The sequence below is a fragment of the Rhodnius prolixus genome, unplaced genomic scaffold (assembly GCF_049639745.1).
Source record: "Rhodnius prolixus isolate KJV_2025 unplaced genomic scaffold, Rpr scaffold_7, whole genome shotgun sequence".
NCBI lineage: Eukaryota > Metazoa > Arthropoda > Insecta > Hemiptera > Reduviidae > Rhodnius > Rhodnius prolixus.
The window spans coordinates 21,342,593-21,364,116 of NW_027411582.1; the positions used below are offsets into that span (position 1 = coordinate 21,342,593).

The 21,524-nt window shown below is 32.6% G+C and overlaps 1 protein-coding gene and 1 long non-coding RNA gene across 26 annotated transcripts in view; both read right to left on the reverse strand.

The window, feature by feature from the left end:
• Positions 1–21,524, reverse strand: part of mmd (disintegrin and metalloproteinase domain-containing protein mind-meld) — a 374,487-nt gene that overhangs the window by 168,223 nt on the left and 184,740 nt on the right. The window lies entirely within an intron of this gene.
• On the reverse strand, positions 624–18,433 carry LOC141447170 (uncharacterized). Of its 6 annotated transcripts, none has more exons than XR_012454181.1 (5): positions 18,028–18,300; positions 17,758–17,938; positions 12,623–15,813; positions 5,685–5,853; positions 624–1,086 (listed from the first exon to the last, which is right to left on the reverse strand). It is a non-coding gene; the product is annotated as an uncharacterized lncRNA (long non-coding RNA). The 6 variants fall into 6 exon arrangements; XR_012454185.1 differs by lacking the exon at positions 624–1,086 and having other exon boundaries at positions 5,394–5,853; positions 12,623–15,003; positions 15,601–15,813; positions 18,028–18,433; XR_012454183.1 differs by lacking the exon at positions 624–1,086 and having other exon boundaries at positions 5,394–5,853; positions 12,623–15,389; positions 15,601–15,813; positions 18,028–18,432.

Consider the following 21,524-nt stretch of genomic DNA (forward strand, 5'->3'; position numbering starts at 1 on the left):
TTAATTGCGCTGAATTATTAATGGTTTATATTTATATAATAGTGTAGCTATTATGAATTTGATGAAAACAATCTTTGCCTCATTTGTAATTCTTTTTCTCCTGATTCAGTTGTTCATTTTTCCTTTTTGAATGTACCTCACTTTTACCTATTAGAACTCATTTTCTTAACTCGTACCATTCTTCAAATGATTCTTTAAAAGATAAGTTTCTCAAGTTGTTAGATATAAATAGTGTGAACCAAATTAATGAAATTTACAGTTTTATGTACCTAGCTCTGAAGCTCAGAAGTTCTTTCATAACTGTTGAGTAAATTATGTCTAACTAATTAAGTTATTTTTCACTCATGTATGACAATGAGTTATGTTTTAGTTTTCCAATTTTGTAACTCATAAAGAATAGTTTCATTTCCTTTACTTTACAGCTATATTAATGTAATATTATTCTATTTTCTTGTGCAATATTGTTACAACTCCCAGCTAAAGGTATTTACCTGTAAGCTTGTAAATAAATAAATAAATAATATAATAGTGTAGCGAACCAAAAAGTTCTTAGTTAAGGAAATACCTAATGAGTTAATAATTAGGTACCTCACTTAACTAAATGTGTACCTACGTCCTCAGAGACACATAATGATAATCTTTCTCGTCTAATCAAAGTGTCGCCCACTCGAAAGAAAAACTGCTTTGTCCCATATTCATTAATGGGCCCAAGATGAGGGAAATATCAGATGCGGGTGGAACATCAGCGAGCAAAGGAAACAAATGTTCTTCCCCGGGGGATTTGGCCTTAAACAAACTAACTTAAGACCAGGTAAGTCTACCCAAAAGATCTTCTTCTACTTGGTTAACCTTAATAGACTGAAATATTGTTGCAGCTCTGAAGTTATTGCAAAAATAACATATCAGGATACTATTTGAACTCTTCATTGTAGATAGAATTTATTGTTGAATCGTAGATTACAGGATTTCAGAAAGTCAAAAGCTTTTTTTTTTATTAAGGATTAAGGTTATCTATTGGTTGTTCATCTTTCTTTGAAAATTTCGCCCTGTAATCATGATGAAACATGAGATCATCCACTCTGACTTCTGATTAAAAGAAAAAACATATTAGGATATACATATTTTGCTTAAGATTTAACATGTTGAAAATAAAAGAAGTGCTTAAAGAAGAATTAAGTGCTAATAAGCAGGAATTATGTAATTTGGATCAATATTTTGAATAATTATCACAAGAGATGAAAATAGCAGGTTCAGAAAATGTAGAGATCATTATAAAAGCACTTGTCTCATTGCTAACCTTTACACAAACACTGTGAACAGATCAAACACAAAAAGCGGTGAACAACTCTATGTAAATATCAAACAGCTAAAGTATTTGTTGTATCTATCAAGATATATTTATATAAAGAAACGAAATGAATCAATAGTAAAGAACATTAAATATGAGTGGCCACTAAGTGCTTGTTTACACTGCAATATGAACGAAATGTTTGTTCAAGTAATTTCTATTTCCTACCAAACCCTTCTCTACCACTTAAGGGCCCAGCTCCTGGAGTTGCTTTCTATATACATTTATGCTTCTCTTTTCTACGCGTTAAATATTACGATCAAATAACATAAGCGCATGTATTCGGTGGAAAAATAAAAGTCAATTTTGTATGAGTGCTAACTAAATATAACCTACCTAGAAGATAACAAGTAGATTATCCTTGAAAACAGTTTAAAAATCATTCTGCCTATTTTCTCTTAGGGTGCGTTCCACTAAGCGATCACAACGACCACGATTTTGCCCGTTCCACTTGCTAGCGAGCATTGCGATCGAAAACCCAAGTGGAATGGACTATGGGGCGTTTTAACCGTTCATGTAAACATTACAAATGGCGACCTCGAAAATAAGTCAGAAGCTTGAAGAGGTTGTTTTTTAATTTTAACCCCGTTTATATGCAGTTATAATAAACTTTATTAATTATTGGTAAAGCTGACTTATATTAAAAGAATATATATAATTCAAATTTTTTGTCTTAAAATAAAAATTAAGGAAAATTGGCCCATCTTAGGACAAAAGCCAATCCCATTCTGCGCCATGCTTGTCTGACCGTTGCTGATCGTTCTTCTAAGCATATAAAGTATAAATTCAAAATATGATTTTATTGATACGTCTGTTTTCTTTAATTAAGGAAAATCATATTTAAAACCATTGATTTTTCAAAACATGATTGGCTCTATACTCTTCGTCGATTCCGCCATTAAGCTACTATCTTCGGAGGAAAATATGCCGTAATGGAAGAATCTAGCAATGAACGATCCATCACATTAAATTTTGATATCAAAATTGACAGATCGGAATGAGTATTAATCAATGACTAACGGAAGGGTGCTGTAAACTGACTGGACAGCAAATATGATCCTTGTACATGATAAAACTATATTACATTAAATCTGAGCCCAAGACCGAAAATCAAGTTTTATAACAAAATATGTCTCTGCTGAGCGGTAACGCACGAACACGTTCCGTGCCAAGCCATTTTTGCCTGACTTGTCTTTCAGGCCATTTGATATTTTATCACACTATCTTTCATTACATCATCATCAATAGATAAGTAGTTCTCTTGTTTAGAAGTAGCTATCACATCGTGTACCACTTGTGGTATGTAAATAACTAGAGGATGTAAATAAAAACTCGTCTTCAGAAACTGCGACAATCTGTAGAAGACGCCACGGAATCAAAAAGAAAGAGGGCAAAGCGAGGACAGCAAGACAACGTTGCATTTCTTGCTACAAACAAAATGTAAAGAAATTCGGTACTGCAGTAGCAAGAGAAAAAACTATAAGTGCAATGACGTTTTGCAGCGATTGCCCAAAATAGCCGTCCTAAACTTGCTTTAACAAAATCCATTATTAAATGTAATTATTAATTGTTGTATATATAACAATCTCCTTAACAAAAACTTACAGTTTAAAAAGTTAAGTATAAGGGTTGATTAAGCGCCAAAAGGTACACAAATCAGCTAGTACCCAACATTTCATTCAAGCTTAGTTGATATAATTTAAGTAATTTTGCTGCATTAACTTTTCCTTCACATTTTTTAGAATTTATTAGATGTCACAGACCCTTATGCTGGCCAGTTCGTTCATAATATTATTTGGTTATAATTATGATAAAATGTATATTATATCTTCGTTTTTAAATAGGTACTTTATTTTAACTCTATTCCAAATTATTCTTCTGATTTATCTTTAATATGCCCTTTATTCTGAAGTTGTCACATCTTATACATGCATGTTAAAGTAGAAAAAGACAAAGTTAGAGTCGGCTACTGTTTAAATTTGAATCACGGAGGATTTAAAACAATATTTCAGACTTGAATTCGTCTTACCGAAATATTCGTGAGCACAAATAACACACAGTTAATAACAAGTAGATTATTCAACAACAATTATTCATTTCTCAATTGTAATTTAATTTTACTTATAGTAAAATACTGGAATAATTAGCTGTCCTAAAAGTATGCAATACTTATTTATTTTATATTACATAACATATATATAACATTGTGAGAAGAACAGCTACATTGAGAGTGTGATTGAAGAAAACTATATTATTTGCGATAGAGCCAGATAATTATTACCTATTATTATAAACGTTTGACTACTTCATAAAATAACAATTACTTTAATCGAAGAATGAACTTAAACCGACGATTTTTATTAAAAATAAAATAATCGAGATCATTGATGTATGTTGGTGTAAGCATTTTTTTAAAAAAGTTTTTAAATTTTGTAGCCTCGTAATTTTTTTTATTTTTTATACCGTTTTCTTTTTAACCTGTAATTAATAGTTTGATTATTATAGATTAATAGATATTAAAGTCAATCTACAGTGCTACTTGAACAAATATTTTGTAGATGAAAATGGCCAGCATAAGGGTCTGTGACATCTAATAAATTCTAAAAAATGTGAAGGAAAAGTTAATGCAGCAAAATTACTTAAATTATATCAACTAAGCTTGAATGAAATGTTGGGTACTAGCTGATTTGTGTACCTTTTGGCGCTTAATCAACCCTTATACTTAACTTTTTAAACTGTAAGTTTTTGTTAAGGAGATTTTTGTACCTTTTGGATAGATTTTCATTTTTGTCTATTTTGCTAAGTTACATATCTGCTTTACTGTTTTTTTTAAATTAGGAATAAGCAATTCTATCATTATAACCTGATAAGGTGTTAAGTAGGAACCGTAACTACCACTGGAGAGATCTTTTTAAAGAATGATTATAGTTGCGGTCCCCAAACCATCCTCAATAACAATTTTTTTGAGAAAGCCTTTTTATATAAAATAGGAAGGTATTTGTACGTAAAAAGCAAATTTAAACTGCAATTTCAGACCTTCCTTTTAAGAGGAGTAAGAAAAATAAACGGGCGATTACAGTACTTCTCCCTAAAAGGCAAAGAGGCAAAGATTTTGAATCGAACGACAATTCATTAATGTAAATAGGTTCACCCATTGATAATTTTAACGATTTCAGTACTTCCTCTTAGTAGGTGTAAGAGCATGATGGCACTTCACAGCCATGTAGAGGAGCTTTAATCACTTCTTCGTGCTAAATTTTATCAAAATCGGACAAAGCGTTATAGAAATATTGGTAATAATAGTTTTAGAAACGGCCATACTTGGGTGGGGCAAACTCCCCTCCATATGAGGCGTAGCGACGAGACTTTTAAAGTGCAAATCTGTACAAAATTTCGATTCGAATGACACTTCATTCATGAAAATCAGTTCACTTGTCGATAATTTGAAACGATTGCTATACTTCCCCTTAACTAGTGTAAGAGCAGATCGCCGCTTTAATGTTACGTAGGGGAGCCCTAATTCTATCATCCTACCAAATTTTATCAAAATCGGGCTAAGATTTACAGAGTAATTAGTAATAATAATTTTGAAGGGGGCCTTACATAAAGGGGGCTAACTCCTCTCCCATTCGGTGTACAGCGTCGAGACCCCCAAAAGGCACATCTACATAAAATTCCGAATCGAATGTCACCTCATTCATGAAAATCGGTTCTCGCGTTTAGGCGCTACGTAGTTTACAAAAAAGGTAACAACAACAAGAAGAAGAAGAAGAAGAACAAGAACAACAACAATTTCTGAAAATGCCGTTTTTGCTCATTTTCGGCAACTTTTTTCTCGAAATCTATTAGGTCTGGGGGGTTGCAAAAAAATTACAGTTATAAAGGAGGGTTTGCCCTATATTTTAAAGAAAATTTGGGAATTTTATCTTTTATAGAAAAAGAGAAAAAAATTGTCAAAGTTGGGTGTTTTTTAACGTTACGCTTTTTCGTGCACTTTTTGACGATCAATCCTTATACAACTGTCCTACCGGACAGTTTTAATTAAATAAACTTATGTGTTTTGTTCTTTACTCCATTTTGCATAAAGCCTCATTTTTTTGGTAGAAATATATTTTACAGAATTAAATTTGTCATAAAATATTTATGTTTTCAACGCATTAAATAAATATGACTGCGTCTTACCACCGGTGGTAAAGTACTTTTATATACTCTTTTACATAGACAAATGCAAATTTCTACGACCAAACTTCATTTTGTGTTCAAAAGTTCTTTGAAATATCTGTAGGTGGAAACATCTAACTACAGAAATCTTAAAGGAAATAAATATTTACATAACTGCAATAGGATGGAAGTAAAACGATATGAATTTTCTTCTTTAAACTTGTAAACCATCTGTTTAGTAATGGTGAAGTTCTGAATATCGACCAACTTTTTTTTTTTGTTACAATTGGTGGGCGAAGGATCTTAAAACCAAGTCGCCAAAACACGATACAGGAAACTTCAACCTGCAATCACAAATAAATCGTCTAGCTCAGAAATCTTTCTTCTAGAACTCTTCTTGACAACAAGACGTCTTAAAACGTCTACGTTTTATTTTAGCTCGTTTTACGAGCCTCGTGATATTTTATATAGTGATTCACATTTATAAAGGATCTAGTACTCTGTTTACATAAAAAAAGATCAATATTTTCATTATCCTAATAGAGAGGCCTGAATATAACCTACTGAAGGGATCTTCAAGACTCACTGAACGAATCCACTGACCGAGAATATGAAGCAGTGCATTTTCACAGTATGAGGATCTTGTACTCTGTTTACATAAAAAAAGATCAATATTTTCATTATCCTAATAGAGAGGCCTGAATATAACCTACTGAAGGGATCTTCAAACTCACTGAACGAATCCACTGACCGAGAATATGAAGCAGTGCATTTTCACAGTATGAGGATCTTATTCTCTGTTTACATAAAAAAAGATCAATATTTTCATTATCCTAATAGAGAAGCCTGAATATAACCTACTGAAGAGATCTTCAAGACCCACTGAACGAATCCAGTGACCGAGAATATGAAGCAGTGCATCTTCCTCAAGGTAAACAAAACGTTCAATGGACAGCATCCCAGAACTAGCAGCCTCGCATAATCTGCCACCAAAACCTGAGCAGTCCGACCTGCTCAACCAGCATAAAAGGTTTTGCTCATCGAGTCAGCAACATTAGCTGTTAACTTTATCAATGTAACCTGATGAATTTCTTTCACCACAAAAATCAGTTCAATCAAGATTTCCTTAAACATTTTTTATCATGTATAAATAAATTGAAGAAAATAATGATATTCGCTTTCGTTGCAAGAAAAAAAAAAGAAAAAAGTTAAGTCAATCGGAATCGCTAGGAAAAAAGAAAAGTAGATGTGTAGTAAAATGCAAGCGTTTCAATCTAATTTCTGTTCAATCGTTGTAGAAGTACAGCACGTTTAAAGAGAGAGGTAGACAGTGAAGAGATTCGTTACTTGGAGATCAGTGAGGCAAAGAAGTAGAGGAATGTAACTAGATTTTGTCTAGTGGTTAAACTTAGTGAATAGAATGGGTGGGCCGATTTACCCAATCTGAACATCTGCACAGACTAGCATGCTGAGAACCTAAAATGGACCCAATATTGCCAGATGTTAGGTATTCATTTTCATTCAATAGCATTAGGCTTTTCACAATAGCTAACTGAAATCAAGAAATTTGGAATGCTATTAGACAAAGAATACTAATATAAAATGTTAAAATTAGTTGTCCAACTTGAATGGCTTTCAACTTCATTTTAAATTATCAAAGACTCAAAATACATTCTATCTAAAAACGGAGAACGAGTTACTATTTCCTAGTTTTAAAAACCAAACATCTAATACGAGGGGCACTATTTATATTTTGAGCCTAATAATAAAAAAAAAACAGTAATTTTTCATTGAAAATGGCTTTATTGTTTTTCAAAATATTCTCCTTTATGATCTACCATACACTTCTGCTTGCATTCGAACCACTTGTCAAAGCATTTTTTTCCATTCCACTTGAGACACCTCCAAAACATGGTTTTTGAATGCATCAATGGCTTCTTCTGCCGACGAAAATCGTTGTCCACGTAATTTATTCTTGACGTTCGGAAACAAAAAGAAGTCATTTGGTGCCCAATCAGGACTGTACGGCGGATGACCTATTAATTCGATTTTTTGAGTGTTCAAATAGTCGGTTGTTAGACGCGAGATGTGTGACAGCTGGCATTGTCTTGATGAAGAATGATCTGACGGCGCTTGTTTGTTTTACTTATTTCATCGAAGACTTCCGGCAAACAAATGGTTGTGTACAATTCAGAATTGACCGTTCTAAAACAGGCGACCATTTGTTTCGAAGTGCTTCGAGCGCGAACAACTTTTGTTAGGTTTGGTTCATCTTGAAACACCCATACAGTCGACTGCTGTTTAGTTTCCAGCTCATACGCATATATCCATGATTCGTCACCTGTTACAATCTTATGTGTATAAGACATAAAAGACGTGTGTCTTTTAGAAGCACTGCCATTGTATTTCTTAAGCATTTGTTTGCACCAATCGACACGAGCATCTTTTTGAGATTTTGTCAGATTTTGTGGGATCCAACGAGAACAACCCTTTTTCCCGGCTAAATGATCATGCAATATTTTATATATGCTGGTGGAACTAATGCCTAAGGTTGCCTCAATCTCACAGTATATCACATGACGATCTTGCATTATTAGTTTTTGCACAGCATCAATGTTTGCTGACTCAACAACTGATTTTGGACGACGTCTTTCGTCGGTGAGCGAACGAAGACCACGACTGAATTCGTTATACCAGCGTTTAACAGTGGCAAAGGAGGGGGGCTTTATCGCCAAAAGTGGAAGTAAGTTTAATCGATGCACTCCTGTCTTGATAATCCACGTCGAAAGTCGTAATAAATCATTGCACGTAAATTTTCACGAGTTAATTCCATTTTTTCGCTGAGACACAATTTTCAAGTGACTGTAAACAACACAGATCGTGCTCAAATAACAAAACGTTCTGAAGAAGGTTATGGTCAAAAATATCAAACTTTCAAGTGGAAACGTGACTCAGTGTTGCCAAGGCTCAAAACATAAGTAGTGCCCCTCATATTTGGATTCCTAAATTCCTTAACGTTCTTCCAATTCTTTGCAATAAATTTCCTCGTCAATATGACGTTAATATTGAGGTAAGAGATTCGGGGATCTATAATTTCTCTTTTTACATTTACGAAAGAATATCAAGTTTTTTCAAAACACAATATATCAGAATTAGTGTTTAAATAATTGTTTGCTTTTTTAAATAAAACTTTTGTAAAATTTAATATAAAGGTTTTATACATAAACTGCTCCACAAAAAAAGTGGCGCACTTTGAAAAAAGCGTTTATTTTTTGTTTTATCACATTTTGGGGAAAGATTATTAGTTTTAATTATTTTCATAAACTGTCAGGGAACAATTATTCGAATCAAGACCCAAAGTTTCTTGTAAATTGAGAAGCAATTCCTCGTTTAATTCCCTTCGGTCTTTTTGTGTAAACAACAACGTGAACTTTACCTCAACAGTAAATAAATTTATTGACCTCTACAGTTGCGTTTCGACTTTTTTCAAGCTGAAAGCATTGCAAACTCTCAGAAAATGGTGATTACTGCAGTGCAAGTGCCCGTATTATTGCATTAGTTGAGGATGGACGGAGTCAGCGGTACGCAGCACGAACGTTAGGGTTGCCTGAGACCACCGTCCGTAGAGCCATCCATCGTTACCTGGAGACAGGCCTCTGCACTCGCAGACAAGGTTCGGGTCGACCAAGAGCCACAGAAGCACTTGATGACCGATTTATTAGAATTCACACTCAGAGAAATCGTACATCAACTGCTTCTGAAACAGCTCAAACACTGCTTACTGTTCGTGGAGTTTCAGTCAGTGCCGAAAATATACGAAGAAGGCTCGCTGAAATGAATTTACGCTCTAGGAAGCAAGCCATAGGACCATTGCTCACCGTAGACCATCGGAGAGCCCGAATAGAGTTCGCTAGGGAACACCGCAACTGGTCTGAGAACGACTGGAAAAACGTTCTCTTTTCAGATGAGCCCCGTTTTGCTCTCTACGCACCTGATGGGAGGCGACGAGTTTACCGAAGGCCTGGGGAGCGTTACGCTCCGTGCAATATTTCTGGTAGGCTACCATTCGGAGGTGGTTCAGTGATGGTGTGGGCTGGGATTTCTATGGGGGCTTATACTGAGCTCCACGTGTTCAACAGGGCAATCTTGAATGCAGATTTGTATGTGAGGGAAATTTTGCAGCAATATGTGATACCCTATGCACCATTTATTGGGGAAAATTTTATTTTTATGCAAGATAATGCCCGACCACACTCTGCCGCCTGTGTTGTTCAATATCTCCACGATACTGGCATTCGTATTCTGAGGTGACCAGCACGCAGCCCGGATTTAAATCCAATTGAACATCTTTGGGATGAGCTGGGTAGGCGATTAAGATGGAGAAATAATCCTCCCAGGAGCTTAGAAGAGTTGCGAGGTGCTCTGGTGGAGATATGGGAGGAATTAACACAAGATTTCGTGAGAAATTTAATAAGGAGTATGCCGAGGAGATTGGATGCAATAATGCGAGCAATACACGTTACTAAAATTCTTTTTCTCTTTTTTAATCGGAAGAAATACATTTTTTTTTCTAAACTCATTTTTTGCTGAGAAGTACTTTTTCGTTAAATTAAAGGTTTCTATTTCTTTTAGATCATTTTTTATTTAATTTTAGCCCTCCCGTAACTTTATACTTCTTATATTTGCTAACTAAAATAAAATGTAGAATAAAAAAGTTACAGAGAAAAAAAAAATAACGCATTTTTAAAATGCGCCACTTTTTTTGTGGAGCAGTGTATTTTTCTTAATATAAAATATTTATGATTTGTGTGGGAAGGTAAAAGATAGAAATTTGTCACGAACGAGCAAGTTTACTGTCGTCTAACATTTGTTTCATTTTTCATGTATTTTCTCTACATCAAATTTGTATTATTTCTTTTGTTGAGAACATTACACGAGCGTAAATATATTCAGTACACAAAAGTTTTATAAAAGACAGATAGAGGGTTTTATTAAAATGTATTGTTGGTTACTCGTTTTTAATTTTAAATTGAGATTTATTTATTTATTTTACTCCAGCTATTTCGTATTTTAGTTTCTAAGAGAAAATGTATTTCATGGGATAAAGTAGACAAAAAAGAAAGTCAAATAAAGAAAGGGAAGTTATATAATTTTAATATAAATAATTTTATTCCTGTCTTCTCTCTTCTTTGAACAGCATTAATAAAAGAATTTGTCCCCCTAGGATATGGACAATCCCTTCCAGGAAGAAGTAGAACAGTAAAAGAAAAGATTAGATGAAAATTAGAGAATGTTCAATACCTTAAGTTAATGCATTCTACGAAAGTCTTAATATGATTTCAAGGAAATGATTATTACTTTTAATCAAACAAATTATATATAAGCTTGATTTTTTGGGTGAGGTCCAGTAGTAAAAGAAGGATAAAGTAATTAAAAGAATTAAGAAATATATGCGCACTTAAAACGAAAAACTGCGAATAAAGAAGAACAAAGATTTAACAAGGGTTTATTAATGAACAAAAACTGTAATAAAGGGGCTTGATTTATTCAATTGAAAAAGATGTTCACTTTGTGTTTTAATTAATTTAAATTAAATTTAATAAAAGGGCCAGTTGTAGCAAATATTCTTTCATTAAAAAAGAAAGATATCTGAAATAAAGATAAAGACAAGAGAGTGTCCTGTGGTTTTTTATTTAAAAGTTTTCACCAGAAAAACTCGTTTTAAGTTGAAATGGTTTTTACGAATTGCCATTTTGAAACTGCCATTTCTGTGGAAATCACAAAAACTAGATAATTGATCCAATCAAGTGGCATTTCAGGTTAGCTGAATTTATTTCAAAACTCAGTGTCCCAATGTTAGCATCGATTAAAAAATTTTGCATTTGCACTTTTTGGGATTTTACCACTTTTAAGTTATGCTGGCCACACAATCGCCAATTGAAGAAACAAAAACACACACACATAACGAGACACAAAAACGGATATTACAGGTGAAATCTAGGAAAATATAAAAATATAAAGGTAACTAATTGTAAGCTTTGTAGAGTCTTAAATCTCACAATTATTTTGTGGATCCCTGAAATTTGCTATGGCCTCAACAAATTTGTTGAGGGGAAAAAAATCAATGTGGTAAAAAATGAGAGTCTATAGGAAATGTGCTCGCTAGACCTCATTATTCAGGTCAGTTGCTACGAAGTTATTAACCTCAGCCTCATCGATCTTGAGATTTACATGCCTATCTTTGATTTTAACTAGTTATGGGATTCATAACTTATAAAAGTGAAAATGAGTTTGGGTTTCAGGTTTTCTAACAGAATGGGAGCAATATTAATTTTTTGGTTCGCGGAAAACAGCCGCTCTTTATGAGGAACAAAGCAATAGTTTCAAAACTTTCTGTTCCTTCGCCCCTTTTTGTTTACAATGAATTATTGCGCACCTAATGTTTACATTATTTAAATAAAAATAATAATCCAAAATCAAAAGGAGCATAAACCAAAATCAAAAGCAGAATAATCCAAAATCAAAAGCAGGATAATCCAAAATCAAAAGCAGAATAATCCAAAATCAAAAGCAGAATAATCCAAATCAAAAGCAGAATAATCCAAATCAAAAGCAGAATAATCCAAATCAAAAGCAGAATAATCCAAAATCAAAAGCAGGATAATCCAAAATCAAAATCAGAATAATCCAAAATCAAAAGAAGAATAATCCAAATCAAAAGAAGAATAATCCAAATCAAAAGCAGAATAATCCAAAATCAAAAGCAGAATAATCCAAATCAAAAGAAGAATAATCCAAAATCAAAAGCAGAATAATCCAAAATCAATAGCTGCAATTTATTGCGATTACTTACATTTACCTTGAGTTGGCAATTAAAAAATTTCAAATGCGTCAGGAACTAGCTGACATTACTAAGACTGGTTAGAAGGTGGAATTGCAATGAATGAGTTTCGTCACTTGAACGTCAGGGAACGTGAGCGGATTTAGTGCTGAATGCCTAAAGCTACTAGCAAGAAAAGTTTTTCTTTTAAGGCAATCAGAAGGCACTGTACTGTAATGACAAGCGTTCGGCTGTCTTTCTTGATTCAAAGAAAATAATTCGATTGAACTTACCAAGAGCTGTTACCACGGCCACCCACTAGCTTCAGGCTCATCACTGGCCTTGATTTTCTCCATTATCTCCATAGAATTTAGGGAGCTGATTTAATCAGTGAATGTTCAATTAAGGAGGACATGACGTCGGTACATCTTTAAGAGGTGTTCTGGTGTTACAATAAATTCATCCTCACTTCAAACACTGTCGTTGAATATTATTGGGCTGGCGCTTTAATAGCAGACATACCTTCATAAAAGACAAGCTCATGTACAGCCAAAGTACAACTGCAACAACATCTATCTTATTGAAGAAATGAAAGAAAAACAAAGCTTCAGTTGTATCAAACAAATAAGATTGGTAATATTTGATAACAGTAATACAGATGGAATGATGTGATATGGGCAAGATTGATTAGTAAATTACTAAGTGATAATAATCGACTAAGTAGAATGAAATGTTTGAAACATCATATGGAAACGCCTCTTGAATCAAATGTTAACCCAGTCATCCATTCAACTGTAAATATCACATACATACACACACACATGCTAAACGACAATCAACATTAATCGTCCAACCAACTGCTTCCATCTCTTGCCGCACAGTTACGTCAGCTTGATAAACAATAAACCATGATTATCATTGCTTCACTAATTATCATAATTTAATTAAAGTATACACAATCGTATGGCTAACCAATTTTATGCTTATCAAAATTTCACTCCATTAGGTTTTTAACACGCAAAATTTATAATATAAAAGGACTTTCATTAAAAAAAACAAACAAAAAAGACAGTTGTAACTATAAATATCACAATATTGACAATTTTAAATTGTAAAAGGACTTTCATTAAAAAAACAAACAAAAAAGACAGTTGTAACTATAAATATCACAATATTGACAATTTTAAATTGTAAAAGGACTTTCATTAAAAGAACAAACAAAAAAGACAGTTGTAACTATAAATATCACAATATTGACAATTTTAAATTGTAAAAGGACTTTCATTAAAAGAACAAACAAAAAAGACAGTTGTAACTATAAATATCACAATATTGACAATTTTAAATTGTAAAAGGTCTTTCATTAAAAAAACAAACAAAAAAGACAGTTGTGACTATAAATATCACAATATTGACAATTTTAAATTGTAAAAGGACTTTCATTAAAAGAACAAACAAAAAAGACAGTTGTAACTATAAATATCACAATATTGACAATTTTAAATTGTAAAAGGACTGTCATTAAAAGAACAAACAAAAAAGACAGTTGTAACTATAAATATCACAATATTGACAATTTTAAATTGTAAAAGGTCTTTCATTAAAAAAACAAACAAAAAAGACAGTTGTGACTATAAATATCACAATATTGACAATTTTAAATTGTACAAGTGAAGTAAAGTAATGCCTATTTTACATGCGGACTTTTACATCCAACTACCAAATTACGTAGGTGTCGCGGAAGAAAGCAACTAGCAAACTTACTTTACTGTAAATTTCTTTTATTTATCATTAAAAATAAAATCCAAGGCCTAGACCGGGGGAATCGAACCCAGAACCACAAGTACATCTTAGTTTTGTGGGCAACGCTTCTAACCGCTCGGCTACTGTGGTGCCTCAATTTTCTGCCTTAATACCTAAATAGATTTCTTTCAGATAATTAAATGAAAGGCAAAACTTACTATTTATAGGAATTATTTGTGGCTTTCAAATTCTTCAATAAGGAGGATTATGTATTCCAAAAATAAGATCTCTTTAACATTATTTAATTCTTCCTTTTTCTAGTGGATCAGAAATTGTTAATATCGATCACGGACCTCTGGTTCTTGACTTCTAAGGATACTTATGAAAAATTGCTATTATACATAAAATAGAATTACATAGGAACAAATTACAATCAAAATAATAATAAAAACAATTCAATCTCACATTCTATTTTTCTTTACTTCTAGTAAAATAAAGTTTCCTATCATTTGGACAATTCTAACCAGGATTAAATGAGTTGTTAAAACTGCTGAGTTTCAAGAAAATGGAATGATCCAAATTGTGGATTACCTGGGCGTTTTTATTTCATTTTTATTACGACTTTCACAAAACCAATAGCACAGAACTTGCTCTACTAACTACTCATGAAAATTGATCATACTTTTAGTAAAAAAAATTAATTTTGAGAAGTAGCATTTCAACATAATTGTACTGATAAATGATAATTTATTAAACAAACCAAAAATTTTCATTTTCTAAGATACGAATTTAGCATTTATGCATGAATTTCATTCTTTATCGGTTTTCGAGTTGATTACTGGCTACATAACCATTGTTTATGGAGGTTATATCCTCTCAGGACTTCCTACTTAGTTATCCTTAACTGTTCTTCTGCCATTCCAGGGGCTACCTTGGACAGAAAAGGATTTGAATTAAAACCAATCCCGATTCTTGTAATTTGTACAGTGTGTACCACAAAATATCTTAGACCGCACTGGAGAGAGTGGATTATTGACTCAGTGAATGGTGTGCTACCTGGAATCCCCTTAGAGGGCCCGGGCGATGGTTTCATCAACTGGGATGCTATAGAATGGCTGCGGTTCATGAAAGAAGTATGTTCAGTAGATTAATTTGGATACAATTTTACAAGAATTTAGTATGCTAATGGGTAATAAAAGATTGCAGACCTTGGCTTACAAAGAGAATTGTAGAGCAGCATTTTAACTGGCGGAACAGTCAAAATTTATAAAGTTCAGTACGCAGGTTTGCACCAGATGCACATGGTTTGGAGTCCTCCTTCGCCAGAAAGAAATATGTTTATAGTGAAGCCGAAATAAGAAATATGTATAATATATATCAAAGAATCTCAAAAGATACCATCGTCTTTTGCTTGGATGTCCTTCAATTATAAGTTGTGATTAAATGGAAAGATTTCTCTTTTTAATTTAAGTAAGTTTCTCAAAGTTTTCTTAAACTTCTTGTATTCTAGTAGGTTAAAACTACTTACTCAATGGCCTGTCACAGTTAGTTAGTTCGGGAAAATTAATTTCCTTAGTTTTTCTTTAAGAACAACTTTCACTTCATAGAAACAATAATGCCCGGCTTCCTCAATGTGTATTCTCTTTGTAGAAAACATTGCCTATTTCCTCTAATAGGCTACTAAAAAAAAAGGAATCAACTGGCATTCAGCTGGACTGGAACCCAGAAGTTTCGTCCTGATCTAAAGGTAAAAAATAATTATTGAATTACGATTCCGTTTAAATAGTAGGTACCTCATGTTATCTTTAACTTATTGATTATATAATGGATGGAACCAGAAACAAAACTAATACTTTAAACTTTTACTTTTGTAAGTAAGTGAAAAACCTTCACCTTAACACAAGCATAATGGAATTACCCTCTTTCTTAAGATCAATGCTACCTGCTTTCTTATTTACACATGCTCCTCTGACATTTACATTAGATTCTGAACTAATTTGTAACAGAGAACAATCGTAGATAGTGAATCAACAATCTACATCACATCTATCTCGTGTCACATCTTAGTACTAAATACTAAATTGATTGCAATCAACACACTGTTCGATAATACTAAATAGTACCTCAAGTTATCTTTAACTTATTGATTTTATAATGGATGGAACCAGAAACAAAGCTAATACTTTATACTTTTACTTTTGAAAGTAAGTAAAAACCTTCACCTTAACACTAGCTTAACGGAATTACCCTCTTTCTCAAGACCAAAGCTGCCTGCTTTCTTATTTGGAGATTCTGAACTAATTTGTAACAGAGAACAATCGTAGATAGTGAATCAACAATCTATATCACATCTATCTCATATCACATCTTAGGACTAAATACTAAATTGATTGCAATCAACAAACTGTTCGATAATCCACAAACTTAGCTCTAGCAAATTCATCATTCTTATTGCTACAATCATTACAATATCAATCTCTTACTATAATTCTCATCCTAGTATTTTACGGTTTTGGTAACATACTCGTTATTTAATTAGTGTTTTTTTATTACTTTAATTATCCCCAGCAGATTTCAGTATAATTCAATCTTTTTCAACCTAACATCTGCTCGTAACTGTTGACATATTTCTTACCACTTACCACTTAAAGAATACATTCTCAAGCTTCTAAAATCTAAAACTTCACTACCAATTTCTCAATAATTTAATAGCATCTAAATCATGTAAAGATTGGCCACTTATATTTGTAACAACTTTAATCTTCTTTTATTATTCCTTATTTTGCAAACCCTCAAATAACCTTCTCATTTTTTCAAACCACATTCTCGAATCATTCAACCTGTAATTAGTTCCAATTAGAGCGGCAAAAATCTAGTCCCCATATAAATGCTCCTCTTAAAAATAAAATTACCCAACTTTAACCAATAATAATGTTGACAATAAATTATTAAATCATTCATTTCTATGAACATTTTCTTTAAAAAAAAGTTGAATGTTTGTAATATTAATACAAAATATGCAATAAAAAAATACTTTTTAATATTTTAAAAACTAATACACCCACAAAACAAAAAAGAAGGTAAAGCAAAAAAAAAAAAAATGAAGGACCTTCGTAGATAATAATAGACTAGTTAAATTTAATTAAAAATTTGCCTTTACATCTGGAGCTGTGTACAGCCTCCGGAGTATTGATTCATGTTACAGGTTAGTTTCCAATTAGGGGTTACCAGGGATACGTCCACCCTTCTGGTACACTCTTACACTGGCCCTGTTCCTCTCGCATGTCCATTTGGTTTCCTGCATCATCATTTACTAGTACACTGCCTCACCTAAACCAGCACTTTCACACTACCTCCTCTACTTCTGTCTACCATCATTACCAAGGATTTACCTCCTTCCCTTTTACTCTTAAATTCATTACCAATTACTTAGCTTTATTCAAATTGAGCGATTTCCATTTTCACTGGCAATCATTTGATCATTAAGATTACATTTTCAATTTAAATGTATGCTCTATTTACATTAAAGATAAAGTACCCCCTAGTAAAAATGCTTTTAACCTTCAAATTATATTACACGGCAATAAAACTGAAAATAAATAAGTACTCTAACAAAGTTACTTGCAGATTTATAAAGATTAAATTTTACATATGGTTATCAAATTGTAAGGTTTTAAGATCTTACTTAATTCATTAACTTGAAGTTTCCATTCCAGTCAGTATAACTCGTTTGGTAAAAGTGTAACATGGGCAAAGCTTGCTCTGGTCCCTGAAGAAGTGAGTAGTCCAAACTCATTTAACGCCATTTTTTCCTTTTAGGCAGCTCAAAATATGTTCAATATTCCCGAATAGATTAAATGAAATAACTTTTGCAGCAAAGGAATATAAATATAAATACAATAACTAACAAAACAAAACAACAAACAGATGAAAAAGTGAAGGCAAATGGCCTTACCTTTTGATAGGTACAAGTAGAGAAGCGGCTAATTACTTTAATCAGATACAAGCTTCAGTTCGCCGATTAAATCAAGTATGTAGTAATACAGAAGTCAATTATGTTCAAAACAGCGAAGACTGACAGAGTTTGCAAAGCAACCATCATGAAAAGATGTTCAACTGTACACGCTACACATTCCAAGCCCCAAGCATAACTGATAAAAACAAGTAATAATTTGTAAGGGGAACCTAAGTTACAACCACACAGGAAATACTAACTACAGTCATAAGTAGAAAGAAATAATGGGATTAAAAATGCCCCATCTGGCAATCCAGCAACTATGCGAAGAAATGCATTTATATGCTCTCTATTGAGCACTACTACAACTAAATTCCGGTACTTCTAAGAATTAACAATTTATTTATTTATTTACAAGACGGACAATCACCCAGTTACAAAGAAATATAATTTAAAATAACATTTAATAATAACTCAATATATAATAATTATAGAATATACATATATCATACATTTATACAAATATATATCGTAGAATAGAAATAAAAATAAAATAGAAATAATATATACACATAATTTACTTAATAGATAAAAATACTTCAAAATATGTACTATAAAATATACTTTAAAAATAGAAACTTTACTCAATTAATAAATCTTAATAATATCACAAATAACCGGTAAGTTTTCCCCAGTACCAATCACCGCAAAATCAGCTATTTAACAAACGTTTCAACTCGATCATGTTGGTGTTGAATATATCAAAATCAGCGGGTAGATGATTAACTTGATCCGCAACTCTTGGAAAATAACTGAACTTACGATAATTAGTACCATGGCACACTTTAGAAAACACTTGTTTTTGTCTAGTACTGTTTGTTGGCCCGTGAAAATTTAACAATGATAAAAGTTCAGGGCAGTTAATATTATTATTTAGAATTTTGAAAATAAAATTGCTAAAATTAATACATGAAAGATCATTTCAAAAATGATTATATTCTAGGGCATCCAATTTTGAGATCTTACGCTGAATCTAATTACTGGGTTTTTGCATTAATTCCAAAATGATTCTGGCCACTTAAAAAAAAAAACTTGTAAATCAATTACACCAATCCATTAACTTAATAAGAAAAATCCATTTAAGTGGTGTTCTGTAATTGACATAATCAGTCTTTATTAAAAATTGCTTATTACATAGTAATTGCTTCAACCTATAAAATTGTTAAATGAAATAAATTTTTTTTGCAATATTCAAAGTAAGAAAAATAATCTGTTAACTGGAAAAATTTCCCAATTTTTTTCGAATGTAACCTCCTTTTCATTTTAATAAAATGAGAAATTATGCGAACTGTTCTTAAGATTTGTTTACCACGCCTCCTTTTTCAATTTATTACTACTTATTCTTTAAAATTTCGTAAGTATTTAAGATAGAATTTAATCCTAATTTATGATTTTTTTAATGAATTTTATACAATAAAATATTCTAGGTATTAAAAAATTAATTATTACTATTTTATTTTATTTTATTGTCTATAACAGATATTTCTATTTCTCGGGTCTTCTATCGTTTTGTTTATTCGTGCTCTGTGAATTTATTTTATGAGAACCTCAATTTGACAAGCCGATTTCTGTATTTATTTTTAATTATAGCAACTATAAAAAAAAGCATAGGATTTTTTCCACTAGGTGTGAATCCATTTTTAAACAGGCGTTTTGAACAAGGAAAAAATATCTTAGGAATGATTGGTACATGAATTCTAGTAGTACATGCTATAAAAAGCATGAATCTAAGACAGTACAAGAATCAATAATACATTCGTGACCCAATTTCAAACTTTCACGGCCCAAATGTGTGCTGGTCTGGAAATTAAACCTTTAGTAAAACTAAAACTTGTAAAGAAGTTAGTCGATTATAACTGCGAGAAATGTAACTAAAGAAAGGGGGTAAAAGCTTGTCGTTTTAGATTACTTTTTTGTTTTTTTGTTTTTATTAAAGGAATCGTTTAATATTACACTCATACTTTTTAGATTGTAATATATTGTGACAGAGCTGACCCTGTCTGTGGAGATAAAGCCATCATAGTAGTGGCATAGGAAGTTGCTCTCACCAAGAGTGGCCTGTTTGTCGGGAGTATACCGTTGACTTGCAATGGAATAAGACGGATGGATTCAGCTTACAAAGGCCTGCCAGATATCTTCTTACTCCTGTTTTACACCACTTCTTCTACATACTTCTTTGTTCAGTTTTATAAGAGTTATTTTCTCTTTGTCTAGGTATAAGTATAGCACGATGTTGGCTTGAATGATGCATAGAGATTGAACACCTTTTGTGACACGTCACTTATATGAGGCCCCTTCTCAACTATTACGTCACACGTATATATATATATATATATATATATACTTTATCATGTTGAATTTATGCTAAAATAGAATTGCTTTTATGTAGTAAATTATTTATTACATTTTTTTTTTTTTGAAAATGTATCCTTTCATTGACCATTTTCTCTTTTCTTCAAGAAGCCTAGAACCTCCTCGATCACCCGTTGACATATAATTCATCCTGGCCATTTTACCACAATCCATTCCACATCAAGCTTTCTGAAGAGGTCTTCAGCAACATCAATCCGTCGTAACCGAGATTGTATTTGTTTTCTTTGCTTTCTTTGTTTAAAAAAAACATTCTTTTATAGAATCTTTCTTCTTATAGAGAATCGTATTCTTATGACACATGTTTTACATAGGTGTAGAAGTATGAAGCTGAAATTTCTCTATAGATAGCGCTAACCATCAGTTTAGTTACCGTACGACCGCTACAGCAGCGCCATCATCTCCCTCTAACAGCTGACGAAGATTTTCAACATACAACAACCCAAGCTCCATACACCAGTATAACCTTAAACATGTCGAGTTTAGTGCCTACAAACTACGATTTGCGGGCAGCATTGGTTTTCTGTGATCATTTGAAGAAAACTGCTGCAGAATGCTTGTCGAAGCTTACGGTGAACATGCTCTTAGTAAAACACAGTGTTTAGAGTGGTTCAAAAAATTCAAAAATGGTGATTTTGACGTGAGAAACGAAGAGTGTGGGAAACCACCGAAAAAGTTCGCAGACAACGAATTGCAAGCCTTATTGGATGAAGATGATCCCTCAAACTCAACAAGAACTCGCGGATCAATTGAATTGGACGCAGAAAGCCGCCTCCATTGAAAGCTACGGGAAAGATTTCTGAAAGTGGGAAAATAGGTTCCGCATGAACTGAATGAAAGACAGCAAGAAAATTGAAAAACCACTTGTGAAATGCTGTTCGATAGATACAAAAGAAAGTCATTTCTCCATCGAATCGTGACAGGTGATGAAAAAATGGATATATTTTGAGAATCCTAAGCGTCGTAAATCATGGGTGAGTCCAGGCGAACCATCGACATCCATTGCAAGACCAAATCGCTTTGGAAAGAAAACAATGCTCTGTGTTTGGTGGGATCATAAGGGTATA